The 9,438-nt window shown below is 30.1% G+C and overlaps 1 long non-coding RNA gene across 1 annotated transcript; it reads right to left on the bottom strand.

Moving 5' to 3' along the window:
• Positions 1-627: 627 nt before the first annotated feature.
• Positions 628-3,011, bottom strand: LOC134259916 (uncharacterized). Its single transcript, XR_009990427.1, has 3 exons — positions 2,773-3,011; positions 1,202-1,333; positions 628-739 (listed from the first exon to the last, which is right to left on the bottom strand). It is a non-coding gene; the product is annotated as an uncharacterized LOC134259916 (long non-coding RNA).
• Positions 3,012-9,438: the final 6,427 nt, after the last annotated feature.

Consider the following 9,438-nt stretch of genomic DNA (forward strand, 5'->3'; position numbering starts at 1 on the left):
GGCATGAATTTCATCATTTTCCTAAAATCTTGAAAATTTCGTTAAAAATTACCAAAAATTTAATATGTTTTTTAATATTTTGCATAACCCCCAACCTCTGATCTAAAATGTTGAATTATATAATGAAAGAACTGTTTTAGAAGATTCTAATCCATGAAAGAATTTTTGGATCGCAGGATGGGCTCATATTTTTATCAAAAGTTGAAGATGTTCAATGTCTCCCATTTTCTTAAAAAATCAAGAACATTGCAGTTTCACAACGCCTGAATTTCCATACTTGGACTCTTAGAGGAATTTTTTTATAGGAAATGAAAGCACAAGGTCTCTACTTATTGTTGATGATCGAAATAGGATGTAAGGACTTGGTCGGTTAATTAGTATATTGACAGGGTCATTTTATGGAGTACGTGAATCTACCTCTTTGAACAATTGATATCTAGCAGATGTACTTTATAGAGTGAAAGTAATCGTGGTTACATTACATATATACCAAAATACAGTCACAATACACACGAAAAAAATAGAGGAACTATTTTAGTCAATTCTGAACATCTGTATAATGGTTTACCATAAACTTTATTGTTCATAAGATATTGATCTGTGAAAAATATAATATTTGGTTTACCTTTTCCTCTGATATTGAATGACATATAGAGAATTTTCATTTTGGTTACGTTCTGCAGAAATATCGAATCGTTCACCGGCAATGTTGTTGTTTGCTCAGCTTCATCTGTAGCATCTGAAAAGGAGGAACAGAGCAGTTACACAACAGTTTCAAATAAAAATAGATACAAGTAACATAATCGAAATAGGTTTACCGAGTATATAACAAAGTAACAGTAACATAAAAGTAACAAAGTTATATCAAGTAATAGTCACATGTTAATAGTTACATAACAGTGACATGTTAATGGTTACATAACAATACCAATAAACAAGTGAAAAATAATTGCCAGTTTTAATCCACGAATTACGTAACAGCTACATATAGATGAAAATAATTGTATTCGTTTTATAGTCACTTGAATGCTATAGAAGTAAAAGTATAGATAAGTATAGCTGCAGTTTTTTTTTCTTTTGTTAGAAAATTAATCTAACCACGATTTAGAACTTTCCTTCCTCTTATATGTAACTAATTTATCATCTGAATAAAATTTAGAAATGGATGCAAAGTTAAACAACAAAATAGAAAATAAATTACGTGTAGCCGGGCATCCGGACACATGATGGCATAGTGTTTCGTTGCAAACACAACTTTTTTGACAATCCGCTCCATAATTTGGATACCGACAGGGGAACGAACAATTTTGACCAAAGTATCCGTCTTTGCACACTAAATATATAAACAGAAAACTTCCCATATATTGCATCGATTTCTATGTGCCTGGAACGATATTTCCAAGGCGTATATTGTTTTTGACTTGTCTGTTTGTCTGATTAGCTGTTTGTCTTTTGTTTTTTATGATTGTCTGTCTGTCTGTTGTCAACTTTATATGTAACCTCTGTCATAATTCTTGAACATGAGAGATAGAGACTTCATATTTGGTATGCATACTACACATATTAAGTTCTTTTCAATGACACCTGGATCGCTGACCTTGTGACCTTGACTTAGGCCTATATGCTAAAAATAGCTTTATCGAACTTTCTCCATAACTTTTGAACCATAGGAGATACATGAAGAGACCTCGTATGTTGTATGCATACTTTACCAATTAAGCTCTATCACATTACAACAAGATCGCTGACCTTGTGACCTTAACTGATACCTATATGCTAAAATAAGCAATTAAGAACTTTCGCTTTTTTTTAACCATTGGAGATAGAGACTTCATATTTTGTATACTTACTTTACTAATTAAGTTCTTTTAAATGAATTCAAGGTCAATGACCTTGTGAGTGTGACTGTGACCTATATGCTAAAAAAAATTTGAACTTTGTTGCCACTTGGTGCATAGAGTTTCCCAAACACATACTGTTCTTTTACAATTATTGGAATAAGGAATATATCAGTTAAAATATAATTCTCTGAAAATATTCCGCTTTATTATATATGAGCTGGAATTTGAAAACTGATGTTAAGATAAATTTGTTCATATGTCATTTATTGTTCAGAAAGTAAAAAAAGGTTTTAAAACAATATTTGTCAAATGTCTATATATGCAGAATATGTTATCATCCGCAGTCTCCTTTAGAGTCATCATTTCGTAAGTCTATGGTCGATACAATGACCGTGTTATCATTATTTCAAATGCTGACTGGCTTTTTTCATGTTGATTGTTACGCCACTATTGACACATTTATTTGTCAGGAATTGAACTCTGTTATTTCCTGATCATACAACACCATACAGCACACAGCAGCTGAGACCGATCGGCAGAGGATATTCATTACCCTTGATCCTTCCTTTCATGTTTTTAAAATCGGTCTTTGCTCCGCTTCTTTTTCTGCTTTGTTTGATTGACTATTGAGCTCGAATATGTTTCGTTATCTCCACATATTTCATCCATTAATTTTAACATTCGTGGTTTTTGAATATTAAAAATATATTAAAAAGGACTATCCATTTGATAAATATTTACATTTAAAAAATATATCAGAACAAAAGCATTTTGTTTTGATTAGTTTGTATTTTAAGATAAGGATCTAGATATAGCATGTAAATGCTATTGCTTTTGTTTAATTTTATATATTCCTTTTGGTACATAATACAATTTAAAAACTAAATTAAGAACAGATTTCAGAAAACTTCTATAAGGAAAATTCACTTACATTTTAGATTCGATGTTCGCATTGGAGGTAGATTTGCAAAATAAAGAACCAGTATTGCTGGTCTTATAGGCCAAAACATCATCAAGTGTCTTTCGTATTATTCTTTGGTGGTGTAAAATTCTGAGAAGAAATTCAAACACAAAATCACTTTAAAGATGTAATTATCGAAACGTACAAGAAATAAAAACCTCTAATGAAGCATGTTATTTTTGTTACAATGCACTTTTTAAAATGCTAAGAGGAAACATATTTTATTGATTCCTTGTCTATTCATTTGGATATTCAAATAAAGCATCGATAATTTGGAATCATTAACAGCAAAGTGCTTATTTCGATCCATGGTTTAAAAAGTATATGCCTTTTTATCGGGAAGTTATTTGCAAAAATAGGTCATGTTTGGAAAAATATTTACTAAGTATTTATTGCCTCACGTTTTAGGCCTCATGTTTGAAAAATGATGAATTATTTCTTTGCTATATTTCTATTTTTTCTCATTCTTCTAGTTACCATTTGTATTGAACGATATATAAAATGCTGAAATTAAATACCAAAATAATGTGCATGTACCTTCTACAATAATGGTAAGCTACACGTAACAACTAAGCTCTATGATAAACGTGATGAGTTTAACTTTTAAATTGTCAATTTCCCTTACTTATGCACCAAAAATTTTCATTACCTGCGTTTGTAGTTTATATATCTCAGTTGATTCGATACGCAGGAGCAAGCTCTATGTATAAAATATTTCTAGAACCAGTCATTACCTCGTATTTTTACAATCGTATCCAAAATGCATACTATCACTACTTATCTTAAAATAAGTACATATTTCGCAAAGATTAACTGAAAAATACTTACAAGCTGTCTTTCAACTGTTCAAAAAAGGAAACCATTGTTTTGTAAACTCTAATATAAAGAGGATTTTGACTCACCCCTTATTGTACACAGATAATTACAACATTTACTATATGTGGTATATAAATCTAAGGACATTATTGCAGGAATCAATATGAATTGAAACGGAATAATATAATTAAAACGTTAAAAGAAATTAAAAGAATGTACACAGCACAGTTTGTGACAAATTTATTGACTATAATTAATAAATAAAAATTTAAAAAGTGTACGTATGGAGTAGTATAAGGCTCATGTGGAAAAAATATCCTCTCCGTAGTCTGCTCTTCCCTTCTCACCTTTTTTTCAATTTTCGAAAATCACAGGAACTGAATTCGAGGTAATTATATAATGCAAGTGACAAAATTTTCAAGGTATAAAATGAAATGCTGGAAGATTTTTTTTAAAAGGTAATAAATTTAAAAATGGGCAAATACTAGAGCCAAGAATGTATTGAATAGTGAGACGCCACCACTTGCCAGTGGAGAGATGCAAATTTTGTCCTATACTAGTCACCATGGCCAATATGCAGTGGGGGATCCTTTTTGTACGAGCACATACTGCGACTTACTTTGCAATCCTAAACATGTATGCACTAACCACTGGAGCACGTGGGTGACTGGAACCCAGAAAGGGTTGTGCCAATAGTCAGAGGAGTATGCAGCTCATGTCTTAAACCGGACATGAGTCAGGAGAAGATAGCACACAGTAAGCAATCAAGATGAAAACAATAGATTAGCAATTTTTTTAAAATGTCATTTGACAATCTACACAAGCAATTTACATAATTGTCAGTTTAACAAGCTTGATGATATAAAATTGATTTAAACGAGATTGTTCATACCTTTGCAACATATCCCAATGAACTTTTTTATAGAACTTTTCAGCTTGAAAAGTATTTCTTATCTCAATATATTTTATTATATTTAATGTGAATATCATTTTTACATATAACTCATAGAAAATATTTTTGATATTATGCTTGTATTTGTAATTGTAATCTGCTCTTTCAAGACTCACAAATGACTTGCTTGACGTCATAGGAAAAGAAGAGGTTACGGCTCTTATGGCAATCGATCTCAGCGCCACGTTCGATATTGTAGACCATGATATATTATCAAAAGTACATCAAAAACTATATGAAATAGGTGGCTTGGCATTAAAATGGGTAGATTCAAACGACCTCGTGGCTGCCAAAAATGTGTAAATTCTAATTCATCATCTGTGCGTCAGCTGAATTGTAGCGTTCCACGGCGTAGTTGCTTATGACCCTGGTTTGAATCTGAAGGAACTATTATATTTGATGTTATTTCTCCATCCATATCAGTTAACTGCTTTGCAGATGACCATACCGCAAATGCTGGCAAATGCTATTCGCGAGCTTGAGAATTGTGCAAAAATTTATTAATAACTGGATGAACACTAATAAATCTAAAATGAATGCATCAAAACAGAATTCATTCAATTTGAGAGTTAAACAACAACTAGAAAAATGTGTTGAAAAATTGTTCAGCATTAACGAAAATAATATCAAATTCGTAAAACGTGTACGCTATGTGGGTGCATTTTTAGATGAAAAAATCTAAATGAACGTTTTTGTTATATCATTTAATAACAATATGATACGGTTAGAAATGAGAACTGATCGATTGTATGTTCATGATTACTAGTATATTAAAAGTCAAACTAATTTTAAACATGATGGTATTTCACAAATAATGATACAATCTTTGCATATTTTTGAGAATGAACATTCATTATATTAGCAAACATTATGAACCAAATTTATGAACCAAATCTGTTTCGAATTCTAGCGACTTTAAATGTTTTTTTCCCTTGATTTGTACAACACTTCAGCATACGTTTCATGACATTGAACATGTAAAAAATGTTCTATTAATGACCTTCTTCAGAAATGTCCGTCAAATTATAAAATATATTATGTATTTTTGTTTCATTCTGCTGCGAATCCGAATCATTTAATATGGAAAGTGTACTCTGCAAGACTTGTGTTTCAGTTGTCGTACCTGGTTAAAAAGAATATAAGATCAAGTAAATTAATTTGCCAAATGCGTGTAGTAGATTGGCTTAGAAAAGAAAAAAACGTACACTGTAGTGGATTGATAGAATACTGAATTGTTCAAAATATGATCGAAAAAAAAAGGTTTTGCATCATAATGATAAGAGATGAATTATTCATGCATCTTTCACCAACTTCATTCATTTGAATACCATCAGATATGATTATCAACATATTTCAGGAATTTGTTTGTTACCATGACATCCAGTTATATGACTACACTCCTCCTCAGTGCACCGACATTGCTTCTGGCATTGTGTCCCATAACTTGGGTATCGATATTTTAACTCACAATATTTACCAATTCTACCATCAGGACAACCTAGTAAATTAAAAGCTTAAGTATGACAAAATAATTTTCAGTAAAAGTTTTGGGTATTAGAGTAAATTGTATATTCTATGCATTACCAATGCATCTACTGGTAGAATAATCCCCAGTAGAGCCAAAGCAGCATTGTAGACCAAAAATAAAACAGTCTTGTGATTAGTTACTCTACAAATTAAGAAACATATACTTAATGTTCGACAATAAAAAATCATTTTGATCATTGATTTTAAGGTTTATATTACCACTGCGTTTTTCACATGGATGTACATTGTAATATACATGAAAAAAAATTAAAAAGCAAGGGAGGTTACCGATAACATAGAAAATGTATAAAATAAAACATCTTTAGCAGTTCATCCATTCATCGGGGAGTATAAAAATGCATATGTATATTTACCTTCCACAATTTGTATCCTGTGCAACTACCAAGTCCAAGATGTCAAATATAACATGGAAGAAATGAAATTTTGAGAATCCTATACCGCGCATTTTGTTTCATTCTACTTGATTAGATATTATAATTCTATTCAATTAAAGTTCGATTTTGTCAAAATATTTTCTGTTCAAAATAAACAGAATCGGAAAAAGGAAGATATACTATTCAGAAATCATTATGAATAATCTATCCTTATGCTTTAACATTGTATATCATCGACTTATATATTCACCTCTGTGACTGACTCATACATTTCACGGCTATAATCAAGAGAGATAGTGAGTTTGTATGACTTGATAATGATAAATTTTTACCTTAAAAGCAGTCTTTGATGGTCCTTGATGGTATATACTTTATAGATTTGATTTATAGGTATGTACAAGACTGTATCTCTCTACTGACGAGGGATAAATAAGTATCCATATAGACTTTTAAATTTATATGTATTGCCTTTCATGTTTCATGCACTATATACGCATAGATTTACATGTATATTATATACACAGTCCTATTCAGGTTTGAGGACAGATTATACAAACATATCTTTTTTTTTATGTAATTAATATGTGTCACCGCATCTACTAATCTTTTTAAATATTTTATTCAGTTTCACAGCAATGTCATTTCAAGTGAAACGTATTTGTATCGTTCTATAAAGATGGTTGTATAAAGGTATAATTTTGAGCATCATAAGAGGTTTATGATTTCTTATTATTTTAAAAATTCACTACTAGGATTTGCATCATTTGCAACAACAATAAACCAAGATATATGTACCAATCCAGGCCTCTCAGCAATTTCTTGTCTTTCAAAAATAGGAGTGAATTCGATGCTTTCTTTATTACCAGGTTTTAAGGAAATACTTTGTCATCATACATAACAAAGATATGATATCAATGCACACTTGTTTTTAATAAATATCGCTAAAATACAGCCGCGGCGAGCGATATACGGCTCAACAATTAATCACTTAGTGTTGTGTACAGGAGGGTTGGACTCCTGTTTATACGAAAAAAGAAATGTAAAGTAGGGAAACAAAACGATACATGTATTCTTCTCAGGTTCATACCTAGTAAAAGACATCAAAAGATGAATTCACTGGTCATTCGATGTAAGAAACGTTTGGCTGACCAACAAAATGAAGAGAAACTGAAAAGTCCTGAGCTAGAGATCATACATGGAGACCACTGTTTCACTACACAAGCAGTCCTGTTTATGATCGGGATCGGGACATTGTCTATTAAGAGAAATTTATTCATTGAGGTTTTTCTTACTATAATTGTAGCACTTGTGAAATGAACAATTCTATAACAAATAAATAAATGCTGTTACAGTATCAAATTTATGCCTCGAACAATTTTCAAAGAGGCAATATCCCTAAACAACGCTTTATGTTTTGACATCGAGATCGTTCGTGTTACACTGGCAGATATTTTTATTGATTTGTTAATCAGAGATGTAATTTATATATATTTCACTGACGTTTCTGTGAATAATTTTAGAAATGTATGTATGCAATAATTATGCATGTATGCATACAATAATTTTAGAAATGTATTAATCAGAGATGTAATTTATATATATTTCACTGACTTTTATGTTAATAATTTTAGAAATGTATGTATGCAATAATTATGCATGTATGCATACAATAATTTTAGAAATGTATGTATGCCAATTTTAACTTAATAATATTATTGAAACACAAATATTTTTTTTTTTTTAATATTTTATTCAATAATATAATAACAATAACTGTGGAGGTAATGCTTCCTCAGAAGCCCTCGCAAATATATCCTCACCTGGGGTGCCGGGAGCTCCCTGGATCGGATAGACAAAAAAGAATTGTACAAAGATAATAATTTTGTGGTTAAATACAGTAGGGTAGAATAGACTAAACAAAAGATGCATACAAAACAGTTCACATTTTATGAGTACAAAAAAAAAAATGTTTCATTCATATTTCGTATTTGTTTTTAGTAATTTATATATATCACACTACAGCAATTTTACAAAAAATATTCTAAGTTCACATTTTATGAGTACAAAAAAAAGTTCATTCATATTTCGTATTTGTTTTTAGTAATTTATATATACCAAACTACAGCAATTTTACAAAAAATATTCGTAGGGGGCACCAACGTATCAAGTCCAAAAGTCCCCCTACGTTTATACACTCCAAAGGCCAGGTCACCTTTGGATGAAAAGATGGTATCAATTTTTTTTCAGACTTTAAATATTGTAGTCTATAATACATAAATTTTTATATAACATAAACACATCTTATAAATAATAAACATATATTCATATGTACATGCATAGAAATTGATCAATTAAATAATTTGTATCACAAACTTTCTTCAATTTTTTTAAATATATTTATTTTCCAATTCTTATATTTTGATCTTTTAAGAGCACAATAAAACATACTTAAGGATTTTTTAACATGACAAAGAATTGCTGATAGGGATTCAGCTAATTCTTCCAGTCTACACATCATTTTGTATTTATAGATTCTAAGGGCTATAAATGATATAAGATTATTTAATAATAGTGTTTTTTCGTTAACTTCATTGTAAAATCCTACAACTATAAGTTTCCATGATATGTTAAATTTTAAAATTTCACTGACAGTATTCCATATTCTTTGAACATTTTGACATTCGTATATTAAGTGTTTGTTTGTTTCAACACTTTCCTTACAATATGGACACAGATTAGATATGTCATTCCATTTGCTTAGGTAACTCCTATTATTAAGAAGATTATTTAGAATTCTGTAGTTAAAATCAGAAATTTTTTTGTCAAAGGCTTTGACAATTTTGGAAAAATATATTGTAGAAAAATATTGACTTTGGATACCGAATTCTTTTTTATATTTATTGATTACATGTAGCATGGCTTTACAAATTTAATGTTTTTAAAAAT

The sequence above is a fragment of the Saccostrea cucullata genome, unplaced genomic scaffold (assembly GCF_032062105.1).
Source record: "Saccostrea cucullata isolate Sc308-1 unplaced genomic scaffold, CSIRO_AGI_Scuc_v1 ctg1448, whole genome shotgun sequence".
Taxonomy (NCBI): Eukaryota; Metazoa; Mollusca; class Bivalvia; order Ostreida; family Ostreidae; genus Saccostrea; species Saccostrea cuccullata.